Here is a 27,266-nt window from a genome sequence, read left to right as displayed (position 1 = left end):
GGAAGAATTCGGGCACAGAACAGGAACAAGCCTGAGGACACTGGGCTTTTGATATACCCTTTCTTCAGAGCTGTGCCAGTTCAGTCATTAGTTGAGAATAAATAACAACAAAGTACCTCCCTGAATCAATGTTTGTAAGAACAGAGCCCAAGGTCAGGCACATTTAAAAAGGACACTTTTTTCCCCTGAAGAAAGCCAGAGTCTGTGAAAATAAAAGACTTGGAAACTGTTAGCTATTTCCTGAAGGCTTTTCTCATTCCTTCTCATGCAAGTTAACGTGTGCTTTGCCTGGATGGAAGTGGGTATTTATTTTTTATTTTTTTCAGAATATTGGAGATATCTTATTTTCCTTTTGAAGAAAGGTTCCAGACCCTGCAAAGTTTCTCAGTTTCATGGCCTGAAAGAACTGAAATGTGGTCAGTTTTGTGGGCTGCCAAAGTCGTCTGTTTGTGCCTTTTTTCAGAGGATGTTTGAGACAGACACCCCACAACAATGAGAGAAGAGAAAGGAGTCTTCTCAGTTCCTGTTGGCACTGGACTGCTACTGAGACGGTTGTTTTTGAATTTCCTGTACTGACCTATAGATCTAAACGATTATCCATCCAAATTCTGATAATCCTTTTGTCATCAGCAGGATTCTGGCCAAGGCCTGCAGTGACAATTGTCTGCCCTGAAGACTCAGGTTTTCCTTTTGAGGTTGGCAGGAAAAAGAGCAGGTTACTGCTAGAAATTTTTCCTATTTAGGACTGAGTTATGGTTGAAATGCATGTCTTGATTCATATTTCACCAGTGTAAACCAGTCCCATCTCTCATTAATGTTTTCTTAATATTTGACCAGCTGATCAATCTTCCTCTTTGGTTCAATGAATATTTAATCATGTATGTGAAATCAAATAACTTCAAAATGAGAGATTTGGAGCCATTCTCCCCAGCCACAGCACACAGCTCTGTAATGACCAATAGAGGTATCAGAGATGCGTCAAGCCTCTGCTCTGACTCAACTCAAAAGTTTGAGCCTGGACTTTTCTCACACTCTTTACAGGGTCCCAAGCAAAGGAAGATCTTTTCTTGGTCTAGCCTTGTGGTTTCAGTCCAGCCAGCTGCATTTTGATGACTGTCTCTATGTTTCTCAGTCAGGACTCGAACCTGGCCTCCCAGGTGACAGGCTAGTTTGGAGCCCTGTTGCTCAGTGCTGTTCCCCAGGACAGGAGACAGATTTGGTTGGTAGTGTGTTGGTTGAAGTGATTGAAGCAGAGCCAGGAGCTGAGACGTACTGATGGATTCCAGAACCTCTGCTCTTTCCTGGTCCTTGGAAGGGCAAGGAATGTACCTGGCATGCTCAGCTCCCCTGAGGCCTTGTATGAGAGTAACCTGATTTCTGGTCTGAGGACTGACAGTTCTCTAGGCAGCAGTGGGATGAGGAAGAGCATGGAATTACAGTGCTAGCATGGACATGGGGGCTTGTTCCTTGGTATCTGGCCTTGGCACTATGTTAGTTCATTCTACACTCAAACACATCTGTGTTCTGGGGTCCTCTTTCCCTTGAAGCAGTAAGAGGGTAGATTTTATATCAGGAATATGATGCCATTCAGTAATGAGATGGAACAACTTTCTTGCACCATGCCGATCACCATAAATAAAGGAATTCAGACCATTGTTTTTGTTTTGAATGTACCATAACTCTGACTTCTAGAAGTGCTTCATTTATGAGGAAAACAGGATCAAATTTAACATCTCATGTTTCTCAATACTTCTCTAGCAGAAAATAAATTTCTGAAAGTAAGCCAAGACCACATTAAAATCATATCAAACCATGTCCATTTCTGCTTAATGATGCATCTTTGTATAGATCAGTTAGCACAGGCACTTATTCATTCATCCTTTCACTAACCACTCAACCTGAAAAATATAACTGACATTTAAATGGTGCAGGAGGAGAGGCAGGCAGGTTAGCCAGGCTGGAGATAGGGCCAGCAAGTTCACAGTGTAACAGGAAGGCTCTCAATCACCCTATGAATTAATTGAGGCTGAACTAGAAGACATGGATTTTGCTAAGGTTAATAACAGCTGACAGCTTGACCTATTCCTGCAGTTTACTGTACCAGCATCAGTCCTAGGCTTTGCTTGTCTTCCCTCTCTGTCTAAGGATGGTGATGAGAGACTTGAATGCCCATGGGTAAGAATCAGGGTGGGATGCCAACAAGGCAGGTGTCCTGGTGGGAGTCTCTTACAGACCACCTGACAAGGGTGAAAATGCAGGTGAAATATTCTGTAAGCAGCGGGGAGAAGTCTCACAATCTCTGGCCCTTGTTCTTGTGGAGGACTTCAACTCATCAGACACCTGCTGGAAATCCAGCACAGCAGACAGAACGCAGTCCAGGAGGTTCCTGGAGAGTGTGGAAGATAACTTGGTGACAGAGCCGGTGGGGGAGCCAGCAAGGAGAGGTGTCCCCCTGGACCTGCTCTTTGTGAGCAGAGAAGGGCTGGTGGGGGATGTGATGGTCACTGTGAGCCAGCCTGGGAAACAGTGACCAAGGAATGACACAGGTTTTGGTTCTTGGGAATGTAAGGAAGGTGGTCAGCAGAGCTGAAGCCCTGGACTTCTGGAGGGCTGACTTAGGCCTGTTTAGGACACTGGTTGAGAGAGTTCCTGGGGAGGCAATCCTGAGGGGAGAAGGGGTCCAGGAGGGCTGGACATTTTTCAAGAAGGAAATCTTAAAAGTGCAGGAGCAGGCTGTCCCCATATGCTGAAAGATGAGTCAGTGGGGAAGAAGCAGCTTGGATGAAAAGAGAGCTTTGGCTGAAACTCAGGAAAAAATGGGGACTTTATGACCTTTGGAAGAAGGGGCAGGCAATTCAGGAGACGTACAAGGTTGTTGTGAGATTATGCAGGGAGAAAATTAGAAGGGCTAAAGCCCAGCTAGAACTTAATCTGGCTACTGACATAAAGCAATAAAAATGTTTTTATCAATACATCAGCAACACAAGGAGGGCTAAGGAGAATCTCCATCCTCTTGGAGGATGGCTCATGGCTTGGATGGGTGCACTGGTTGCTGGGGAAAAAACTGGTTGGATGACTGGACCCAGAGAATGGTGGATAGAGTTAAATCCAGTTGGTGGCTGGCCACAGGTCGTGTCCCCAGGGCTCAGTTTTGGAGCCAGTCCTGTTTAATTTCTTTATTAACAATGTAGGTGAGGGGATTGAGTACAATGTCAGTCAGTTTTCACAGGACACCAAGTTGTGTGAGAGTGTTGATCTGCTGAAGGGCAGGGAGGCTCTGCAGGGGGATCTGGGTGAGCTGGATCAATAGACCAAGACCATTTGTATGAAGTACAGCGCGGCCAAGCGCAGGGTCCTGCCCTTGGGTCACAACAACCCCAGGCAGAGCTACAGGCTGGGGGCAGAGGGGCTGCAAAGCTGCCCTTTGGAAAAGGGCCTGGGGGTGCTGGTCAACAGCAGCTGAACATGAGCCAGCTGTGCCCAGGGGGCCAAAAATGTCAATGGCATCCTGGCCTGGATCAGAAAGAGTGTGGCCAGCAGGACCAGGGCAGGGATTGTCCCCTCTACTTGCCAACAGTGAGGCCACACCTCAACCCTGGGTCCGGTTCTGGGCCCCTCACTACAAGAAAGACACTGAGGGGCTGGAGTGAGTCCAGAGAAGGGTTGGAGCACACATCTTATGAGAAGCAGTTGAGGAAGCTGGCATTGTTTAGCCTGGAGAAAAGGAGGCTTATGGGAGACCTTATCACTCTCTATGACTATCTGAGGTTGTAGAAAAGGAGAGGTTTGTTCTCTTCCCTCAAGTAAAAAGTGGTAGAGGTGGTAACGGCCTGAAGGTGTGTCAGGCAAGATTTAGATTGGATATTAGGCAAAATGATTCACTGAAAGAGTTCTCAAACATTGGAAAAGCTGTGCAAGGAAGTGGTGGAGTCCCCATCCCTGGATGTATTTAAAGGACATGTAGCACGTGGCACTTAGGGACATGGTTATTGGTGGCCTTGGGATTGCTGGGTTAATGTTGAGCTCAATGGTACTTTCCAACCTAAATGATTCTATGATTCTGAATATCCAGTGCAGGATTTAGTCTCTGTACAGAGTTGGGAAGTACCATCATTTGAATATTGCTGCCCAGCCCTGGTCCCCACTGCTGGGTGTACCCAGCACATGGCTGGGGCATCTCCACCTGGCTCCCCAGGGTCCCCCACCCATGCTGCTGTTGGAAGCACAGGGCTCATGCTGATGGTGGAGCTAATGGGGTGTGAGTGAGTATTGAGGTTTGTCATGTGGGTATTATAGCTTGTGAGTGTGTTTGCCAGCTGCTTCTATGACCTGGAGTGAGACTCTGTCTACAGGGGTCCATTAGGAGACTTTTCATGCTGTATTTATTCTTGGAGAAAAGACATTGAAACAACATGACCCAAAACAGACTAGCAAATCTGAAAACTATAGAGTAAATTACCACAGGGAAAAAGCACTCTCTGCTCAGTGCCTGCCTGGTAATGATGCTTTCTTGCTCTTCTGTTTGTTCTGACCTAGTGTTTCTTTGCAGGCAGCATAAGGCCAGTGGCAAAAGTACATCTCACAAGAACCAATTGGCTCCAGGTGTGGATTTCAAAGTTGTTATCACTGTCTGTTATCACTGTGCAGCTTAATGAGGCACAAGCCAGAGCAGCTTGAAGTCTCAGGTGATTTGTGTTTGCAATCCATTTTGAAAGCCATGTCTTGAGCTCTGAGTGAGGCTTGAAGGCACACACCAACCCTGCCAGGTGAAACCTGAAAAGTGATCCTTACAATTGCTGTCTCTATAGGAGTCACTGAACTGTCAGAGTGGAGAGGAAAGGATAGGAAGGTACAGGCTGAGGGCAACACTCAAATGGACATCATCCGGATAGGAAGGTACAGGCTGAGGGCAACACTCAAATGGACATCATCCCTCTTCAATGCCAGGGTTGGACCTCTTTGTCTAGGACAGTACATGAACCAGGATAGCCATCCAGAAGAGCCAGACCTCCAAAGCTGAGGCAGAAATAAGGATTCTGTCACGAAACAGACCTAAGCATAGTCGTGTGTGGCTGGTAATATGTAGAAGATGCTGATGCTGGGAGCCTCATCTGTCTGGGTTGTAGTTTCCAAAACACAATTGCAGGTAAAGTGTTCAGCAGTGGTGTTGCTAAGGTGTGGAAGGCGTAGATAACATATGTAGGATTCATCATGCCACTCATTGGCAATCCAACGAGTCTGGGCTCTCCTTACCATCCATGGAAAGCAAGGTTCATTTAGCTGAGCTTACCTTAGGATGTGATGCCTTTCTCTATGGAAGTACCTCTTTCCCCTTCTCAATTAGAAAAAAATCCTGGAAACAGCTTGCTCTGACCTGTACATGTTTCCTATAAATGTCTAAGTGGGACCAGATGGTTCCTCCCACCCATGTAGAAAGGAGACCACCAATTTGAGCTGCAAATAGGAGCAATGGATGCTGGTCCTTGGCTTGTTTTGATCCTGCCATGGAGCTGATCTTGACTTTCCAAATTGTAGCAGAAGTGCAGCTGGCAACAACTCAGTGATTTTTCTTTATTACTTTACACCAAGTTGTGCTAAGCAAAAACTGCTGATGTTAAGGGATATTCTGGGTGCCTTGTACAGGTATTTTTCACTCTTGAAGGCTGGTAGGCAGAAGTTTAATCCCTCTCCTAGAATTACTTGCTTCCTCTGTTGTACACAAAATTGGGTTGGCTTGCTTCTGTTTGAGTCTGCACAATGTTAGAGTACAAGGGCAGCAGTGCAGATCTCTGTGCTTTTACTGTCCTGCCTCCTTTCCTATTAGTTTCCTATTATATTTCAGCTCCCCGCTTGTGCCTGCATGCACACTCTGATCTGGGATCCCTGCCAGCTGCTCCAGCCGTGTCCCAGTGCCAGCTGGGATGTGTAGGTGCAGTGATAGGATGATGCTCATAGTACTGGGCATTTATTTTTTGACATTTTGCAGAAAGCAATTTCTCTGTGAGCTCTCAGCCTCTTCAGAAACATGCTGTTAATGGGCTTACTCCCAAAGGCAAAGATCTTTCCCATCTCCCATTTTCCTGGATTTTGGGATCTCATGGATTTCTGTGAGATGTGTGGGCATTTGGCACTTCAGATTAACAAGCTCTGTTCCTGCCAAAGCAGATATTTGCTGGCACACACTGTGCCCACATGGGAAGAGCTGCTTCCAGAAATCATGCTCTTAGGAGCCTCAACCCTGTGCTGGGAGTTCCTGTAACTGGATCAGGCTTTGCATTCATTTATGGATTAGAAGAATAGTTGATTTTAGTCAGACCCTCTATGAGCATGAAGAAAAACAGAGCTAAACATCTCCTCCCAATGTTACCAATTGGTCCTATTGTACAGTGGTTTTGTCTGCAAGTTATTTAAGATCTTAATCCCTTTCAGCTATTAGGGGGAACTCTGAGGTAGAGTGAGACTGGAAAGAGAAGTGATATTCATTTGGATTTTCTTTTTTTTTCCTCTAGTGCTGTAACCTGATGAAGAGGCAATGGCATTTCACAATGTGTACTCCGTTCACAGCTACCTGCTTAAAATGTGGAAGGTGGAGGGGTAAGAAGAAAAGACTCCTTTAAATCTGTAGAGGAGCTCTGGTGCCTGTAAGGGCTATTTGAAGAAGAAGTAAAACCACTTTATCTTGTTAATCTATTTCTGCATTGTAACTTATGCTGCCATTCACACAATGTAAGAAAGCTATTGTAAACCCTTGTATAAACCCACCCTGCAGACTTGGGGGGCTGGAGTCCATGGCTCTGCCAGCCCTAGAATATTGGTCATAGGATAATAGCAGGTTTCACTCTTAAAAGTTTTTTTGGAGGGGTTAATGCACAGGAGGAAGAATGTTAATGATTCCCAACAGACCACCTACTTAGCTGCTAGCAATAGGCAATCTCTAGTGTGTGCATCTTGCTAGAGACAGGTTGAAAAAGGCTTTTCTGGGTTGGAATTGGACAGGCATGTGGTCTCTGAGCTTGTTGCCTTGGCTAAGGTCACCCAAACATTTGTGTTTGGTTGTTCTGCAGGTAAATCTGGTAGAGGTGAGTTCTGAAAGGAGATGTGAAATATAAGCTAGGAAATTTTGGAAATGATTTTTGCAAGGCACTCCATGACATGCTGCATCATTTCTCAGAGATATCTGAGAAGAAAGCCCAGGTGGGAAATTGCTTCAGAGCAGCAGCTGGAGAAAAGTTACCATTTCTTTGGGCATTGCCACTCACGAGAAGGAAAGCCAGTTGGACAGCTCAGGAGGATTAATGTGCTGGGAACAGGCAGAATAATGACATAAAGGAAAGATGCTTGAGGACAGGCTTTGTCTCAGCTAACACTAAACATTTAGTCATCTAGGCTCTCTCTGTGGTCAGCAGAGCATGGCACTTTGAAGCCGTGATTCATCTGACCTATTTTGGGCACTACCCTACCTAGGATGAGGTGAATTGCACTTTATCCATGCCTGTTTCTTCCTCTTGGTACCGAGAGAGCTTCAGGCGCATAGCCTAGATACAGACATCTGTATTTTAGACACGTCAGGAGAGGTGAGACAAATCCTCCTTTGCACATGGAGTGGGACTGTGAGAGAGGACATGGATGGCCACATGGCACCCTGTGAATCTGGGACAGCATCCAGCCACCCTCTGCCCTTGTCTTCAGGAGAGATGAGGAACCAGAACGAGAGAGGATGGAAACCAAAAAAGGAAGAGAGAGGAAAGAGAACAGGGAGCTCTGTTTCATCCATGTTGTTTCAGCTCTCATTTAATCCTCCTGAAAGGAGTAGGAGAGATGTGGGCTGAGGAGAATAACACAATAAATTAGAAATGGGAAAATGTGTATTATAAGTTTTGCTAAGATGTGAGCTTCTTCACGAACAACCAACATTATTATAACTATCAACTAAAAAAGGAACAGTGACATTTTATTATTATAATTTTGATCTAAAAATTGCATTCCAAAATCTTTAGGGACTATCTTAAACTTGCTGAAATGTATATTTTGCACTGGAAATCAGATTTTGCATGAGCAGAAAAAAAGAAAGCTTTTGTGATGACTGCAGCACAAATTTCTGTGAATGGCTTTTTAAGCTGCATTGCCAGAAATGTCATGAATCTGCTCAGAACTCCAAGGAAGGGAAGTGGTTTGAAATTCCTAACACTGCTCTTTCAGCCAGAATAGCCATTTTGGGTGTACTTCACATGAAGCATGGCTTCAGGGCTTGATATGTCTTCATGCTGGGCCCTGTATTGTGCCAAGGAACTTCTCAGTGTTTAACAAATAATAATAGATATAAGCTGTGTAAGCATATGTGAATCTTCATGTTATAATTTCACGTGTAGAAAAATGATCTCATAGGCACATAGGAAACAGAGCAGATGGTAAAATGTGTGTTGGACTGCACTCAGGCTGGAGACTAAGTCTCCTAGACAATAAAAGCACAAATGCTGGATGGTCCCCTCCAGCCATGCACACGAAGTACTGCCTCCTGAGCTGAGATGGGGGAGCACAGATCAAAACAGATTAAGAGGCCACCTTTGATCTGTTGTTTTCTCCTATTACTGCAAGTTGCAGCACTGTGGTCTGTCATTCCCTGTGTGGATATTCAAAGGTGTGTGTGCATGGACAGCCCTCAGCTGGGTTACTGGGAGATGGTACCCAGCTGCATTATTCCAGTTTTGAATATGTGCAATTCCACCCATTTCAGGGGTATTTCACCTGCAGTGAATGTGTCTCACTGAGGTGGTTCTTGATGAAGTCTTATAGCTTAACCCTGCTTTTTTTCCTCCAGAGATCATCCTTGGTGGAGATAGATGAATGCTAGCTCACACTCCTGTTTTAAGGCATGAGTTTCTCTCAGAGACTAGGGCCAAGCTACAGCCCTGAGCAATAACAAGGGAAGCTGGGAAAATCGGGAATAACCATGAACTGGCTGAGTTCAAAATTTCTGCTGGAAGAGGAAAACTGAGAAATGGGGCCATGCCAGATTGCAAGCAAGTTTTCCTCTGTATACTAGCAAAACAGATACCAGCAGAGCACTGTAAAAGCAAACCACAGCAAACAAAGCCTCTTCCCAACATATTTCTTACCAGAAAGTTTGTAGGTAAACAAAAGCTGCACATGCCAGGTCTGTTATAAGAGTAAGCTGAGCCAGAAGATTTCTTCAATTATATCAGTGTAAACATTCTGAGAGCAGATCTGGCCTGTTTGTAGCCCCTGATTGATGTACAATATTAAATTCCTGCCTGCATCAGGAGAAAAATTATCTTTTGTTGTCATGACAGGGTTTCTTCTCCTCTCCCTTTGCTACAGGATGCCTGACGGGCTATTCTGGAGGGTTAAATACAAATCATCACAGTGCTTTATTGGATAAGCTTCTCTACATTGGCAGATCACGTGCTTGGGAGACCAAATCAGCTCACATCTGTGGTAATGGCAGTGGCTTTGGCACAGCTATCCAGGATTTCACATCAGAATTGAGGAAAAATTTGCCACAAAATTGGAGGAAATATGATTTGAAAATGGAAGGACGGGCAGTGAAAATTTAGTATTGGGATGCTGAGATATCAATGCTGAGATGCATTGGAGTAATAAAGATCTATGATTTGGGTTTGGGGATTTTTGTTCGTTTGTGTTTGTTTCTGTGAGTTTGTTTTTTTTTTTTTAATGAACAGTTAATCTGTTAGTGGGCTAATAAGTTAGTTCAAAGCACTGAACCGTGGAAGACAGTGTCTAGATCCTGTCTTTTCCATTCACCTTAGTGTGTATCTTAGAGAAATGCCTTTGCACCTCTCTTCTCAAAAGTAATCCAGACCTAAAGGTGTCTGCTTACATGATTATTTATTCATTCAGACCACAGCTGGCACCCAGAGTCCAGGGAGGAGCACTGGAGTTAGAAATTGCAACCTGCTCTGAAGTAAGCCACTCAGACGTTTTAACTGGTGTAGGTCAGTGGGAGATAGGGACAGAGGGAGGAGGTGGGAGGTGGTGTCTTGAGAAGAAACTGTGTGTGTGATCTCTCTAACTTGCCTTCTTGACAACTGGAGGGGGATTTTCCTAATAGAAAACCTGTGAGCTATATGAGGAGGGTAATCCACTTGACTCTTGCCCTCTCCTAAGCCTTTAAGTCATCATAACATTTCATCTCTTACCAGCTGCAGGACCACTTCTTGGAATTCATTTTGACTGCAATGCAAAACCAGCATTGTTTAGCAAGGAGGGAGATCAGAGTAAGGGTGTTGGAGCAGGGTACGTGAGTGGGGACATAGCAATCGTACTTGAAGAGGGTGAGAGCTGGTGGCAGCGAGGAAGATAAACAGGGTGTGTTTGTGCAAGTGACCTTATTTATTTCAGCATCCTGAGGAGGGACCAAATGTACTGCATTGGAGGAAGTCAGTCCACACACACATGGGAGCGGGGCCAGTGCTCCGTGGCTGGCACCAGCCCAGGCGCTGTTTGTATGCAGGGTGACAGCCTGGGGTTCCCAGGGCAGCTGCTGTCCTCAGCACTGCCTTTGGAGAGCTCTGTGCATTGCAGGCTGGGCTGAGATGGGCAGGGTGGTTGTTCAGAGCTGGAGGGAAGGGTGTTCTGCTCTGGCACCCCCAGCCCTGTGGCAGGCTCCAGCAGTGGGGAGGACCCAGAGCCCCCAGGCACTGAACAGACCCCCCAGCAACTGATTCAAAATCCTGATTTGTTACTTTAGCATTTGGCTGCTGAACGGCTCACAGACCAATCCTGACATTATCTCCTTTTAATACTGTATTTGTTATCCTCTGAATATTTTGGGTGGGTAATTACCCAGTGTGTACTGTGTACTGCAGAGCCCAGGAATATTTGCTTTGGCTTTTCTTCCTGGTTAGTTAGGGTGTGCGGTTTCTGGCCTAGATCTCATGGCATTGTTTCTGACTACGTAAATGAAATTTTTATACAAGAGAATAATGAGTACAGACCAGAGAATAAGGCACATCCTGTGGCAATTTCACAAAGGCAATTTTTCTTGCTAAAACCCATAAGGGGCTCAGCAGTTGTGATTATTTACACATGTACTTAATGGCTGTCCACATAGGACTGATACAGGCTAACAGACACCTAGTAACCAGAGACAGCTGGTTTGGTGGGTGCCTTGAATCATCCCTGGTTTTGTGTGTTTTCTTTCCCTCTCCTCTTTCCTGTTTGACTATGGAGGTGCTTCTAAGGATGAGGAAGAAAACCTTCATTTAAAACCGCATGAAACCCAAGGCTGGGTGTAACCGGCTTCCAATCCAGACAAGAGCCAGCGTGTAACTTCATGTGTAAATGTTTTTGTCGTCCAGCATATCATATGGATGGGGTGGCACTTTAAAACACGCACAGGATTGCTGCCACACATGCAATAATGTGTGCACTCACACACACACACCCCTTGGTGTACACAGACTTTGCACTGCACCCAGTTTGGCTACGGTGCCAGCAGCAGCCCAGCTGTGGTGAAGAAAGCTCAGCCTGAATGTTCCCTCAGCTCACCATGAAAATTCTAAGCCCTGTGTCAGGACCTACTTTGCCATAGCTGAAATGGCAGTGAAAACTGGCCATTTAATAGAGTTTATCTGCACTAGGGGTCAGTCAGAGTGATTATTCTACTCTATGCACTCTAAGCTGTAGAGTTTGCTTTTTCTGAATCTTTGAATGTGGTCTTGTGGCTATGTTAACACACACATGACTTCAAGACATTGAAACTTCAGTATCAAGTGTCAGAAATGTATGTCCAAGCCCCAGGTGTGGTCCTGCTACTCAGACAGCAGCTGCTGCTAGAGTTCAATCTACCACTTCTCATCCCACAAACAAATGTCAAATGTTCCTGAGGGCCTTTTAAGAGTAAAAGAGATCAAATATAAGAAAAAAAATATTTTGAATGCATCTAGAAAATAATCTTGGTAAAACACTGGAAACCACAATTCCACTGACATGGGATTTTATTATTTGCAGGTGCTTTTGTTTGCTGCCTGTGCAGGTCCAGACCTTGCCTTGGGTATGCAGTGGGGACTTGGTGCAAGAAGACATGAGTGGAGATGAGGAGGTAGGGATGGATGCTCTCTGCAAATTACCAAACTCACTGCTTGTGAGAGAATGCAAAACCTTTGCCTGACAAAGAAGGTTCCATGGGGTTTGAAGGCAAGGCCTGCCTGTCATCCACACACCAAGGGAGCTCTGATAGGAGAATGTCTTGTGCCATGATGCCATCTAAGCTTGGGAAGCAATACAAGCCAGCAGGGGTGATGCCTTCACTTAGCTGCCTTGTCAGCCACAGTGCTCCCTTTCCATCACTGCACCCCATTCCTGAGGTCAGGATGGCTGCTGGTGTGAGCCCCCCATCAGAGGCTGACAGTTGCTCAGGAATCCTGGCTCTGAGTGAGTGGGTGAACAAACGGGTGGCTTCAGGGTGGGTTGAAAATACAGCCCCGTCCTCAGTGTAACCTTTAATCTTGTTTAAAAAGCTTCCAGGGCCAGGCAGCCTGGGCTGCATCCTTTGTTCAGTTCTGGCAGTGGCTCTTGCATTCCCTAATCCCTGTTAATATCACTGCTTGTCAAAGAAGATTTGTGCCTTTCCTGGAAGATGGACGCCTGTTTTGTACCAGCCGGGGGAGAAGGAGACGCCTCATCAGCTGGTGCTGGGAACAGCGAGGAGCAGACAAGAAAGGCATCCTGTTTTCTGGGGAGAAGGAGTGGGAGGTGGGCAAGCATCTGGCTCTGGCTATTAACTCTGGCTGCTAGCACTGCTCCTGTGTATTCAGGATGTAACACAATCCTCTATTTTAACCATGCACAATCCACGAACCTCTCCTGGCAGCATTTGTGGCCAAGGTACCAACATAGTATCCTGGCCAAACTGCGGGACAGATTATGCTCTGCTGACCTATATTCCCCTAAAGTCATTTTCAATTAGTGTAGTAGTTAGTCCCCCTTTGTGCACCAATAAATTTCTCCCTGCCATAATGTTGAGCTGAGACTCCAGCGGCCATGCTCTCTTGGGGGCCTTTTGCTGCCTCTTCCAAGCAGACAGAGAAAAGGTCTGGACATGCATTGCTGCTCAAGCAGCAGTCTCTGTTGCTAAGCCTGAGCCCAGACCACAGTTCTCACTCTGGTCAACTCATGTCTCACCTCCCTATCAGGGGGTCCTTCCTGAAATGTGGGAGACCTTCTCTGGCTCAGCCATGGCAGGAACTTGGTACCACATCCTGGGAGATGGCTCTGCTGTAATCAGGATGCCTTTGATGTGGGGCTTTCTTTCTCTCCTCTGCCGTCAGCTGCTTCATTTGCTGCAGGCATGGGGAGAGGCAGGGACACTGCAGCGTGATGCCAAGTGCTGGTAGAAGGAATCACACCATGGCTCTGGCTGGATGCCTGCCAGGGTGGCTGAGCTGGCACATGTGAGTTCCGTAGAGGCTCAGGGTTCCTGCTGGCCCAGAGGAAGCACTGCTCACCTGGCCTCTGTTGCTGTGTGGTGCATCCTGCATCAGCAGTCCAGCTTCAGAATAACCACACCATCATCACTCTGCATTCCTGCCCAGGCCCAGCCTCACCAGCCAACCCCCACAGGGCAGATGCAAGGACAGCTCACAATGGCACTAAGGAGCAGGATGCTTGGGGTACCCCTCAGGATATGTGCACCAAGAGCTCCCAGGGCAGGGTGTCTCCAGCTCAGTGCAGGCAGGCCCCTGCTGTCAGCTGGTGCCAGCTCAGCAAGGTGGCTTTTGCCATCTGGAGCTGGCAGCAACTTCTGCTGCAATGTCCATTAGGTGGCTCAGGGAGTCTGTCCAGGGCTACAAAATATGAGAAAAGGACCCCAAAGGCCACTTGGTCTGTTCCCCTTGGCAAGGCAGGATTACATGTGTCAGTGCATTTAGAGAGTCCTCCTCGGAATCGCTTCTGTCACTATCCCTTTCCTGGCCACTGCCCACGCAGCAGCTGAGAGGCAGCTAATATAATTAGCAAGGCTTAATGAGGGACAGCGCTGCTGGCCAGCGCTTTCAGTGGAGCTGCTGAGCTCTGTTTGCATCAGGGCAGAACCCATTCTCTTATCAAACAGCTGCCTCAAAAACTGGATGAGATTTTATCCTTGGCTTTCAGGTTTAATACGGAAAGTTGTGATTCAGCTTTGTGCAGAAAGCTGTTCATCAGGATTCCAGAAAATCTGACCCAGCTGGGATCTCCCCCACACAAGCAAACTCCTGGGCATGAACTGTGCCTTGGGCAGCAGTGGGACATGAGGACTACGATGGAAGAGTTTCTAAATCATCTAAATCTAAATCATTACTGTTGTTTATTCATAGACATTGAATATTTTTATGCTCAACAGTTTCTTTGGATCTCTGGTGTTAATGAACTGTATAAAATACATACATCATCCTTCCTTTTCCATGAAAATGTGACATTTTCTTGCCTACAAATTTTGAATTTTGCCTTCTCGGTTGCACAATTAAAAAAAAAAAAGGCCTGTGTAATGAAAACCAGAAACCTCATAGCTTGAGATATTCTTCAATATGATGAATGGATAAAATTAATTTGCTTTGGAGCCATAACATTTGATGACAGTAATTGTGCCTTATAATTGGTACACAAGCAGGCCAGCTGAGGACACAGCTTAAACTACACTCCAGGTGAAAAAAAATATAAGCTGAAACAGTGCTATCAAAGATAGTTGATAGTTCAAAGCAAAACATTCTTATTTTTACCTCCTTTTCTCTCTTGGTACTTGCTAGGATCTCATTGTGGTTTAACTCTAGTTGAAAACTAAGCCCCACACAGCCAGTCATTCACTCTCTCCTCACTGGGATAGGGAAGAGAATCAGAAGAGTCAAAGTGAGAGAGGTTGTGTGTTGAGATAAAGACAGTTTTACAGGTAAAACAAGAGCCACACACAAGGAAAAAGGAACAAGGAATCCATTCACCACTTCCCGTGGTCAGGCAGGTGTTCAGCCATCCCCAGGAAAGCAGGGCTCCACATGTGTAATGGTAACTTGGGAAGGCAGACACCATTAGTCCAAGCACCCCTCCCAGTCTCCTTCCCCCAGCTATATGTGCTGAGCACGATGCCATATGGTCTGGGATGTTCCTTTGGTCAGCTGGGGTCAGCTGTCCCTGCTTTGCCCTCTCACAACTTCCTGTGCACCCCCAGACCTCTTGTTTATGGGGGGGAGTGGGAGGCAGAAAAGGCCCTGACTCAGTGTCAGCCCTGCTCACCTGTAACAAAAACATCTCTGTATTATCAGCACTGTTTAGGTCAAATCCAAACCATAGCCCCACAGCAGCTACTAGAAGAAATGAACTATCCCATCCAAAACCAACACAGACCTTCCTACATGTTATTTTCCTAGAAGTACTGTTGGAAGACTTTTACTCCTGAAGGAACAAGGCTGGAGAAAAGCAACTGCAGCCTGCTACCTCAGCATACCTGCAATGCAGCTGGTATTTCTCAAATCTCTTCCAGTACTTTTAGTTTTTCTTCAAGGTGGCTTTAAATTACCTGCTTCAAACCACATTGTTAAAATCTAATTTGTGGGAGCCAAAGGCACGTCCAAGCAATCACTGTCACCTCTCCTTCCTGGTGCCTAAATACATAATGCCACTTCATGAGATAAAGTTTCCAGTATCCATGCTGACCCAAGGTGTTCCTGACGTATAAAACCTGCCCTTGTCCCTGTCCCCATGTGTGGCACTGCAGTCCCCCAGCTCCCTGGCGCACTTTGCACAACACTGAATTGAACTGAGGAACTGATCTGGCTTAAGGAACATCTGCCAAAACCCTTCCCCCTCGTCCTGTTTTTTAATCTGGACCAGTTCTCCAGTCTGGTGCTAATTGAGCTAACAGGGAAAAATCCCCTGGAGGATGAGGGGTGAAAAGGTGAGAGAGCAAGAAAAGTCTTCATCTCATCCTGTTGCTGTGGTTTCTGTTGCATCTGCTGTCGGACACCACACTGGGAGAGGTCACCCCAAACCTTTCAACTTTACTGAGTCTCTGCTTCAGCAGAAGTGATCGCAGGAGAATCTCTATCAGGCCATGACTACTGGGGGGACGCTAGGCAGTGGTAAGGAAGATGTGGTGAGTGCTTGGGAAAGAATGAAGGAGGTGTTGGTGTTGGAAGAAATAGTATTTTAAATAAGAAAACCAGTGGGAACCATGTAAACACCCACCTTTTTTGTAGATGCACCTGTGTGATGAAGAAAGTGCAAGCCATTCAGAGAAGGGTGATGAATGCAGGCTCTGTTGTGCTGTCAGGCACAGTGTCACAGGTGCATCAGCTGGGTAACTTGCTTGGGTTTTTTTTCTCTTCAACAAACTGTAATTTTGTGTATATACATATGTATTAATACAGGGCAAGCCAAACGTGACCACAAACACCCTTTTCACATGCTCTCTGCCAAGAAATCCACCCTGAGCTACACATGAAGCCTTGCCCCTAGGAATTCTCTCTGTACAGACAAGCAGTTTACAGCCCATGACCCCAAACCATCAGCAGATGCCATTGTTATTGCCCTCAATGTTTGTCTGCATCCCAAGGGCATATAAACTTCACTTTCCATCCCCACCCCTGTTTTAAATAGTAATAGGTCATCCCAGAAGCATGTTTACTTCCTTGTCATTTTTGGACTTAAGTATAGAGCAGCCTAAATTGCTTGAGACTTAAAATTTCCAATTAACCAGTGGGAAAGAGTGGAAGAGCTTTGCAAAGTACAATGCACAGCTAAACCAAATGATCACCCTTGAGTTTAAGCATGGGAATGTGGATACCCACCATTGCCACCCACAAGAGATTTTTTTCCTTTCTTTCTCCATTTGTGCAGGCTTTAAGAACTTCTGGTGAATGAGATTTCTTGTAGAAGTTCAGATGTTTTCCTTTACATAGGCATAACTTCATTGCACTGTGATGGTAGTTAATGGGATAAACTTCTAGAAGGAGAGTGAGGAGGGAGAGGGCTTTTCTTGTCTTAGGCAAAGGGAGCATCACTAAAGTCAGACAGAGAAATAGAAGGCTACTAATTAATTGGTGGAATTTATCCTGCTTAGAGATACTAGCAAAAATACAGCTCGGGGTTTTATCTTTTCTCCATTTTGTCCAAGTCTCATTTAATCATTCATGACTCTTTGGTGATTTCAAACTCTTTAAAAATGTTCATTTGAGATAGTTTTGTCTGGTCTGATTATCCCGGACATCATTCCTCTACAAAGAGGTTGCTGCATTGCTTCTGGTCAGTGGAGAGCTAAGACAGCTGTGGCAAGGTGGGAGCAGCACCTGTGCAGCACCTGTGCTCCTGTGCAGGAGCCTCCAGCTGCTGCCCTTTGAGCAGAGTGGAGAGGGAAACCTTCTGGAGATGCATCCAGGACTCATGCAGTGGAGAAACCCCCTCACTGGCCAATCCAATTTCTCCAGTTCACCAGCCGCCGAACAGGTACCGAGGGAAAGGTTGTCTCTGTGGGCAAGAAGGACAGGGTGTCCCCAAAGTCCCACCTACACCACACAGAGCTGCTCCTGCTGCTTCAGAAGTGGGCTTGGACTGGTTTGTCCTGAGTGCATGGCTGGCGTCATGTAGGGGTTACCATGCTGCTAAAGGAGGCAGGTTTCTGACATATTACCTTTTAAGTAGAGGCATCTGGAGGTTATGATATGGAGGAACTGACCAGACTGAGTTCCTTGTATTACCTTGGCTGGTATATTATGTAAGGGAGGCAGAGTGTCCCCACATTATTATTATTATTATAATAATTGTTGTAATTAAAGAATATTGTGCTTTTAATTTGTACAGTTCCTTCCTCAGCATTGTTTGATACGAATAGATGATAACAGGCTGGTTATTGTGAGTTATAAATAACATATTGTTTTCTCACCATATGCCCAGGAGACAGAGCAGTGAGCAGGGCTGCTGTGTCCTAGGTGTCCCTCCCAGCACTCACAACTGAGTGGGTCATCTTTGATCTCTTTTTGCCTCCCAAGATCTCCCTTCAGTTTGGAGTTAGTGCTTACCATTCCCTTTGCCCCCACTCCTGGTTCTCTTTGTCTTTGAGGGATTCTGGAGAAAGCAAGAACAGTTTGTTCTGCCTTTTCCCATACCTCTTGCATTTGCATGGAGTGGATGCTCTGGTCTGTTTTTAATTTCCGTGATTCTACAGTGCTTTTGAGTCCAAGGTGCTAAATATAGATCTAACCCATAATAGCCAGTCTCTTTTTCATCTGTCTTATGATGTTATTTTCTGCTTTTATCGTTTAAGCCTAATGGATTTACATTATTAGGAGCTATCCAGTGTGTACAATGTGGTTATGACCAAGACAAATGCCTCCAAAGTTTCCAGGAAAATTTTTATGAATAAAAGCAAGGAAAAAAGTGACTCTTCCTTGGCTCAGCAGGAAGAGGATTGGTGCAGAGTAGGCATCTTCTATCTCCCCTTTATACGGCAAACCTGTGTGTGCCCTCTGGGCAGGGGAAGCACTTCCAGCACACCGCCTAGAAAAATGACTCTCTGGAGAAAAATCAGCAGACATCATGAAAAGTGCTGGCTCAGACACCTTGTGTTGGCTGACTCCTACCAAAATTAGGTCTGGATAAGCCAGTACATCTGTAGTCAGAACAAACTATTCCTTTTTCTTCCTATTCCTAACACAGCCATGCCCAAAATAATACAAGTCAGGAAAAAGTTTGGGGAAACTATTAAGGAGCACGAAGGGAAAAGAATATCCAGACAAATATAGAACCATTTGAGACAAATATGAAGTCATGTGTAATAAACAGCTTGAATTTATAGGGGCTAAAGTAAGCCAAACACAAATGACGGCTTTTTGGGGCTGAGCTGCCCTAGCAAGCCAAGGAAGGAATGTGGTGGATAGAAGAGGCCAGGCACACATAGAGAGACATGAAGACCACTCAGGACAAATCCAGAGCCACACCTGTGCCTTTCCAAACCTTTGGAAAGCAAGTTGGTTAGCTTTGAAATAACCTTCAGGTATAGCTATAAGCATAGCTCATTCCAGGCTTTGGTCCTAGTAGGCACCAGGATGAGACCAAGCCTGGCTAAACCCACCAGCACTAAACCAGCACTCTGTGCATCTTGAAATAAGACATTATGTCCATAAGGCATGCCCAGCTGTGGCTGAGAAAGACTGCAAGGAAGCTATTTGGCATATTCACACTCTAGTTTGCTGCTGGAAGCATTGCTTTTCATGGTGCTGTCCAGAAGACCAGAGGAGAAATCAGTTGCTGCTGGAAATGGCAGTAGTGCTGTAGGTTTTGGTTGCTGCCAGCAGAGCAGATGGCCCAGGAGTGGTGCAGGGCTGGCTGCTGCACCCATCCAGAAAGTGCACAGTGCAAAGCAGGACCAAGCTGGCCCCCACTGTGGCCTGGCAAAGGAGGAAAGGTATGCTGTGTAGGGAGGGAGCAGGTGTTTACTTTGAGGGTGCCAATGACCATGTACCTCAGCGGGTGGGGAAGTTCAAATATGACAATTCCAGTTAAACTTAATTTTCCTAGCATGAAATGCCAGAGCACTGATGCACATGGCCAAAGGGTTGTTCACTTGGTGAAACAGATTCTTCTACATTGCTCCAGACAGTCCTGGAACCAGTTAATGGTGCCTCTCCTGTTTCTGAAGTCTTGTGCTGTTCCTAGTATTGCAAAAATTAATCCTGAATTTCCATAAAGTGATAATTTTAAATGCATTAGGAGCAATGCAGAGGGTGGAAATTAATGCCAAAAAAACCCCCAAAAAAACAAAGAGAGAGAAGATGAGGTGAGAACACGGGCAAGAAACAAAAATGGTACGATGTCTTATGGGTACATGAATTCAGTGACAGAGGACAGACTGTGCCCTCCAGACCAGTGCCCTGAACTCCAGTCCCCAGAGCTGCAGGGGCAAGTGTGCCCAAGAGCAGGGACTGAATGTTGTGCCCATCTCAGGCCTTCTGTGAGCCCTCTGCTCAGCCAGGGCTTAAACCAGGCAGAGTGTACTGTGTACTCGGTGTGTACTGGAAAACTGAAAATGGTCAGGGAGGAGCCTGGACACTCTCTCACATTCATTCATACTCTGTCCTTTCAATTACAGACACAGTCCAGCTTGCATTCTTCCAGGCAATGGATCAGCATGGGCCAGCATGTGTCACCATGGTTTGCAGATGGTTAACCCACTCCCAACACCGGTCTGGGCTGGGGAGGACTCAGCTTTGAGGAATACTCAAATCTGTCCTGTATCATCCCGACCACTAAAACCTGACTGACAAAGCCCTCAATCTGATCATCTTTTAGCTCCTCTTGACTTGCCCTCCTCCTGACTAGTAATGCCTCTTTTGAGGCCAACTGTGAATTATCTGCCAGAGGGAAGTTCTTAAAAAGCTTTATGCTGAAGTAGCCCACCTTATGTTCTGCATTAGGCAGGCTTTATTCCTCCCTAGCTCAGCGTTACACCAGCAGAAGTTGGATTAGACTTGTATTTCTTGGCTAAACAATGACTAAAGGAAGCACGATAACTATCTACAAGTATTTGATGGGTGTAAACTCCAGTGAGGAAGAGGAATTGTTTAGTGTGGTTAAAGGACTTTCATGGCTAAGAGCAATTAGATTAAATTGAACAAAGCAAAACATAAACTGAATAACCTTTGTAATGCTAGCAGGCTGCAAGGGCAGCTCCCAGGGGACATGGGGGAAGCAGTGATGTCTGGCTCAGCCGAAACGTCACGGGGAGCAGAGCAGCATTTACGTGATGGACCTTGGAACGCCGTCCCATGCACAGCGTGTCAACTTTCCCCGTGTGCCCACACCCACACCGCCCTGTGTCTGCGGGAGCACACGCCCCGATGAGTAAGGAGGGAAGAGGGGGTCAGGGTGGTTCAGCATCTGCCTTCAGCTGATTTGTCCCCTTCTTTTGGTGCAATATGTTACCCTAAACAATAAGTTTTCATTCTGCTGACAGTGATTCTGATCTTGTGACTGTCTAGGGAGAGCTTATGCTTCCACTTTCCATATTGAGTCATGAGTAAGCTTTCCTTCGTACTTCAGCAGGATGGGGCTCGAGCTCCAGTTATTTTATGCTTGCTAATAACCTTAGGTATCACACACCTATAGAGATGCCATCAGCATTTCCTTCAGGTTACACCTCTCTCAGCTGGCAGGACGTGGTATAGGATGATCAAATCTGTCCAAGAAGGGAATAAACAGGAGTGTACAGTTCATCTGAATACACTGGTGGCCCCTTATTCACTGCTGGGGAAAATGAGCTAACTCTCTTACATGTGAGAAGCTGTATGTCATAATCCCCTCTTGCCCTTTTTCTCTGGAAACCAAACACAGACCAGGCAATCCCATCGATCAGGAGTTTCTGGTGGAGATCATGAACTGACCTGAGCACTGAAAATGAATGTCAGTGACTCAAGCAGTGCTGTGTCTTTCAAAAACCTACAGACTCTCAGGGTGAAAGAAACAAGGGGATATGTGATATTTGATGAGTCAGGATGCTTTCCCCTAGCATGATTGTTTCTCTGCCTAATTACACAGACACAATAGCAAAGAAATTAGATAAGCCAGGTAAGGTTTGTTGTGGATGTCCTGGTCATCTAGGACATAAGAACCTTATTAACCTGACATGAATTGTAAACAAACTACCCTGTTTTTAAAACAGCATATTGCTTTCAAATTGCAGGTTATCTGTTCTGAAAGACCACCACTTAATGGGTTATCTTCTCCTTTAATTGGGCACACTTGTTGACATATCATTAAATCCCACTTAGCACAAGTGTGAGAAGCCTGCTGTTAGAAGCTGCAAGCAGATAGCCAAGGAGGACACACACATCCTCCCATGGCACTTGCAAAGAAGGCCCTGATCTGTTCATAAAGGGTCAGGAAGGGAGAAAGGAATTCAAAAGCCTTAAAAAACAGCCTGGACTGTAGTCTTGAGTAGTGCGTCATCACAAGTTTTCTTCTCCTGAGGGAGTAATTCTTCAGATGTTTTACGTGCCCCTTGCTGGTGTCTCTCCATGTTTTTCTTCAGCAGCAATTTGTCTGTTTCTGTGTTTATTGAGCCTTCTTTTTTTAAAAAGAGGCAGAGCTAATAGACATCTGTGCATATGGGAGAGACTGAAAGGGTGAACACCACCTCCCTTGCATGCCCACTGTCCAAATGCTAACACCACCTGGTTAGGTGTGCACATTATGGACCACGCAACAGAACAGGCATGGAGCTGCTGCAGAGTTCCTGCTGTGCTGATACATTCTTCTTCCCAAATCTGGCTGGCTGCAAAGGGCTCAGATAATAATATGGCTTTTTCTGCACAGGCATGGCATACCACTCCTGGTGTCTTCATTAAAAATAGCATGCTTGGGGATAGTTTCCCATTCTGGCCAAAACTTTTTTTCATGTAAGAGGCTGGCAGGTTTTCATGGTTGTGGTGATGTTCAGAAAAGATGAATCCTCCTTCTCATGTACCTGCTATATTTTCAGTTTCAAATAAAGACATGTACATTGTATAGGAAGGGGAAGAAAGGAAGAGAGAGGGGTTTCTGTCACTTCACCATTATCAGTGGGTGATCTTACCATTATCAATGGGTGATCTCAAAGCTCCTGATGAATGCATGTTTAACCTGCACCACAAAAACTGCAATTCCTCAGCAGTCTCTGCTGGCTTGGAAACTAGCAGTGCCCATTCTCCTGGGATTTGCAGCCTTGACTTCACAAATTCAGGAGGTTCAGAGCTCATGAACCGGGTTTAATGAGAGATGAGGATGAACCTGAACAATTCTAAGTATGCAGTGACCCCATTAGAGGGAGGTCAATGTTCCAACAAAAGCCAATGCAGGTTTCACAAATCTCCTTTTCAATAGCACTCAAATTGTATGTTAACATGTCCTCTTTCCTCTGTGTTGAGGAGTACAGTCCTGGAAATCTGACATATACTAATACATGAATTCTGAGAGAAAAAAATATTGAGAAAAGACAACTGTGTTGTCTTCAGAGAGTTGTCTGTGATATGGACCTTAAGTGTTACAGATGGTGTCCATAGTATTGAGAGCAGCTTGACAAGTACATTCTATGTAAATAAACTGTCTTCTCAAAGATAGTCTTTGCAGGTTAGTCCATGCATCAGCTTCTTCTCACACTGATCCTCACAGAATTGTCTTTTCTCTTTTCCTTGCTCTTGTGCCTTCCAATAGAAAATCAGTATGCAGCCAAAGAGATAATTTTGCTAGGCCAAAAGACCCAACTGGTGTTTTTAACATATAATTAGATTTTCTTTTCAAGAGTACATCTCCTATAAGGTACCTGAGGACATGACTACCAGAGATGTCCCCTGGCCATTTGCCAGCTATGGAGCACATCTTATAGTGTCACCTGGAATGATCTTTTGGGACAGAACAGCTCATCCTGCCGGAGCAAATGCCAGAAGTTCAGCAGAATCATGGAACAGATAAGGATGGAAGGGACCAGACTTCCTCTCTGGTCCACTGGGTCAGAGGTTCCTGAGGGTTTGCCTGGCAGTGAAGACTGAAACAAAAAAGACATGTAGTATCTCAGCCTTCTCTGCAACCTGTGTTTCAAGGGTCCCTGTTCCTTTCAGCAGAGGACACATATTTTCCTTAGAATTCCTCTTGTTATTGAGGTATCTGAAGAAGACCTTCTTATCCTGGACATGCTTAGCAAGGTTCAATTCCAAATGAACCTTGGTCTTCCTACTTGCATTTCTGCATACTCTAACAATATCCTGATATTGGGTGGTCCCTGCTTCCACCTGACATATCTCCTGCTTATGTCTGGGTTTGGATGGCAGTTCCTTGTCCATCCATGCAGGTCTCCTCCTTCTTTTGCTTGACTTCTTGCCACTGGGAATGTCTTGTAGGCACTTCCTGGGCTTCATGCATCTGGTTGAAGTATTCCCACTTGAGTCTTGTTTTGCTACATACAAGAAAAGTACCATGTCCCCATTTTAAGGGTAGGAAGAGGCTCAGGTTCAAAAACACCCTGCAGTGTATCCACAAAACCTGAGGCAGCATGCCAATGCTTGAGTCCAACCAGCTCTCCTCCTTACTTTAAACACTATTTATTTGTTTTACCTAATGATGCAACGTGTATGAGTCGGCCCTGGCACTCCTCTTTTCCCAGGGCAGGGACTCCCCTGCTAGGGCACCGTCATTTCCTGGCCTGCCTGCTCTCTCTCTTGGCAGCTCTGCGAGCCTTGCCTTTTTGCGCAGAGGTCAGTGAGCATGTCAGAGAGACATCAGCCCCAAATTCAGACTGTGGTGCTTAGGGTTGCATTGAAGGCTGTGGAGATGCTCCTGAGGTGATGGGGGATGAGAATCCAGTTTCCTCCGCATGGGGGGCAGAGCTTATTGCGTGCCCTGTTTGAAGGAGACAGGTAGGCTTTGAGGTACCTCTTCTTTTGGAGCAACCTCAAGGAGAAAGTCTTGGGGGTGTTAGTTGCTGAAAATCTGGGCATGGCCTGGCGATGTACACTTGCAGCCCAGAAGGGCAACCACGTCCTGGGCTGCATCCCAAGGAGTGTGAGGGATGGGATTCTGCCCCTCTGCTCTGTTCTTGTGAAATGCCACCTGGAGTGCTGCATCCAGCTCTGGGGGGCCTAACAGGTTGTGGATCTGGTGGTGTGGGTCCAGAAGGGGCCATGAATATGATCAGAGGGCTGGAGAACCTCTCCTGTGAAGACAAGGCTGAGATGATCAGGGCTGTTCAAAGAAGAGAAGGCCCCAGGGACACCTTATGGCACCTTCCAGTCCCTAAAGGGGGCTACAGGACAGGGACTTTTTGCTGTGGTTTGTACTGATGGGACAAGGGGGAATGGCCTTAAAGGGAAAAGAGGGCAGGTTTATATTAGATATTAGGAAGCAATTCTTTACTGTGAGCATGGTGAGACACTGGAACAGGCTGACCAGAGAAGCTGGGGATGCCCCATCCCTGGAAGTGCTCAAGGCCAGGTTGGATGGGGCTCTGAGCAATGCGGTCTAGTGGAAGGTGTCCCTGCCCGTGGCAGGGGGTTGGAGCCATATGACCTTTAAGGCCCCTTCCAACCCAAACCATTCAATTATTGTGTGATGTTTTCTGGCTGTTGGAGGCTTCACAGTGCTCAGTGTCACACGTCCTATTCCTTGGCGTTCCTTTTCCCTGCATCAGGAATTGAAAAGTGTTATACTCTACAGCCTCGTTAGTGATTTTCCTTACATGGTGGTTTGACAAGGGTGCCTCAGTACAAAAGAGACATCTGTAAACTGGAGGAGATTCAGCAAACAATAATAAAAATCACAATACTCTTGGAAATCCCTGTAAGGCAGCAATTTAGAGCCCAGCTACTAGCGTGCTAGGACAGACCTCAAGTGAAATAAAAAGAAATTAAATTTTTAAATATCTCTAAGGCAGGCATGTCAAAAGTATTATTTTCTGTATGCTGTATGTTCTTGTGTAAACAGCCTTTTCCACTTAGGGCTATGTCTCCATAATTATGTATTATTTGCAAGAAGAATGCAGAGCGTGAGGAGTGAATATGTTCCAAATGTGTCCGAACCCTGACCAGGCAAAGGCTGTGATTTTAGCTCACTTAGGGAGAGGAGAACAATCCCATGTCTTTTGTTTATTCTTCTTGAGCTCTTTGTAACAATTGTACTTTTCACTGGAAGTGACTCACCTGGCAAAAAAGATAAGAAACCCAGATGAACCATTCAAGAAAAATATAGTGCTGGAAACTATCCTTCAAATTTAAGGCTTACAGTCCATCTGAAACCATATTCATATTCAAGCCCTTCAGGCTTCCCTAATTACTGAGAAGAACTATCATTCTTTTCTAAATGTGGTGTCAGCATTTGTTACAAGCAATCAGCACAAAATTATCCAAAAACCTTCCTGTGACCTATAAACCTGCAATTTGATCTGCCTCACCCAATTTTTATTCTGTAACAAGTGAATTTTTTGCATAGATTTTTATTGTAGAGACTCTTTAATCTACCAGGCAACACATAACAAGATCCCATGGCTGGAGGCTGAAGATAACCATGTTTCGGCTAGCAATAAGGTGCACATCTTAACAGCAATTAATTAAGCATTGAAATAAGTCCTGAGGGCGTATGATGAATTCATCACTTGAAGTCTCTGAACTTCATCTTTCCAGACATCATGCTATACCTGAAATACAAAGTGTGGTCTTGGTACAGGAATTATAGGGAGGGGCAGTGTTACGGTATTTCTTAACGTCAGGGAGAAGTAATTTTCCACATCAAAACATCCAGGTTTTTCTTTTTTCTTTTTTTTTTCTTTTTAACACACATAATGAAATTCATTCCTTCTCCAGTATCAACCAGTCTGCTTCAGGGGAAATCAAGAGGCCACTGCCAACTTATACCACTAAATAAAGCCAAACTTTTAAGAACAGATATACAGCTGAGTTTCAAGATGCCTACTGGGCTGTAGAGCAGAATTTTCAGACACACTGCCGCCCGCTCCTTATTTTTAGTGAAGTCTCTTTTTCACTGTCAAGCCTTCCATCTCTAGAACAATACATTGCTATTGAAATATTCAATGAGTCACTTTTAAATATCCCACAGGAACAACAGGACATTTATCTCATGCTGTAGAGCTGTATTTTAAAAATAATTATCTTAAAAAGAAAGCACCATGCAACAACTGAGAAAAGCCCAAATGCCTTCCCCTTTCTGCTTCACAGAACTTTCTCTCCTTCTGCCTTTTTTTTTCCTTTCTCATCCACTCTTCACCCACAGGGTTATGCTGAGGTGACTATGAGGACACCAGGCTGAGATGCTCTGTTTGCATTCCTCCATCGATTTGGGTTGGCTACTCTCCCCTGTGTAGGCTTGGCAATGTGAAAAAGTGACCTTGTGGCAAACTTGGGTGTGACCTTCTAGAACGGCAACAGTTCCCAGCATGACTGCCTGGTCTCCGAAATATTACTCCATGGAAAATTTGAGGCAGCTTATTCCATGTGCACTGACAAACTTAGGTTTATCTTAGGGGAGGAGCATGCATCTGTGGAGTTATCACAGCAGGGCTAACTCATGAAGTTGCCACATCCTGGCTCCCCTGCCTGGAACTTGCCACAGAGCTCTGCTCTGTGCCTTCTTGCTTTGTTAATGGTGTTATCCCAGAGCCAGATGCTCGCTGTGAGACTTGGTGCTTCTGCTGCTGCAGCACCTTAGCTGCACCATTCATTGCTGCTGCTGCTCTGGCTTCCGTGGCTCTCTTGCTCTAGCTATTCCTTCAGCTCTGAAAA

This window comes from Melospiza georgiana, chromosome 2 (genome assembly GCF_028018845.1).
Source record: "Melospiza georgiana isolate bMelGeo1 chromosome 2, bMelGeo1.pri, whole genome shotgun sequence".
Taxonomy (NCBI): Eukaryota; Metazoa; Chordata; class Aves; order Passeriformes; family Passerellidae; genus Melospiza; species Melospiza georgiana.
Note: the sequence above shows the minus strand (reverse complement) of the source record.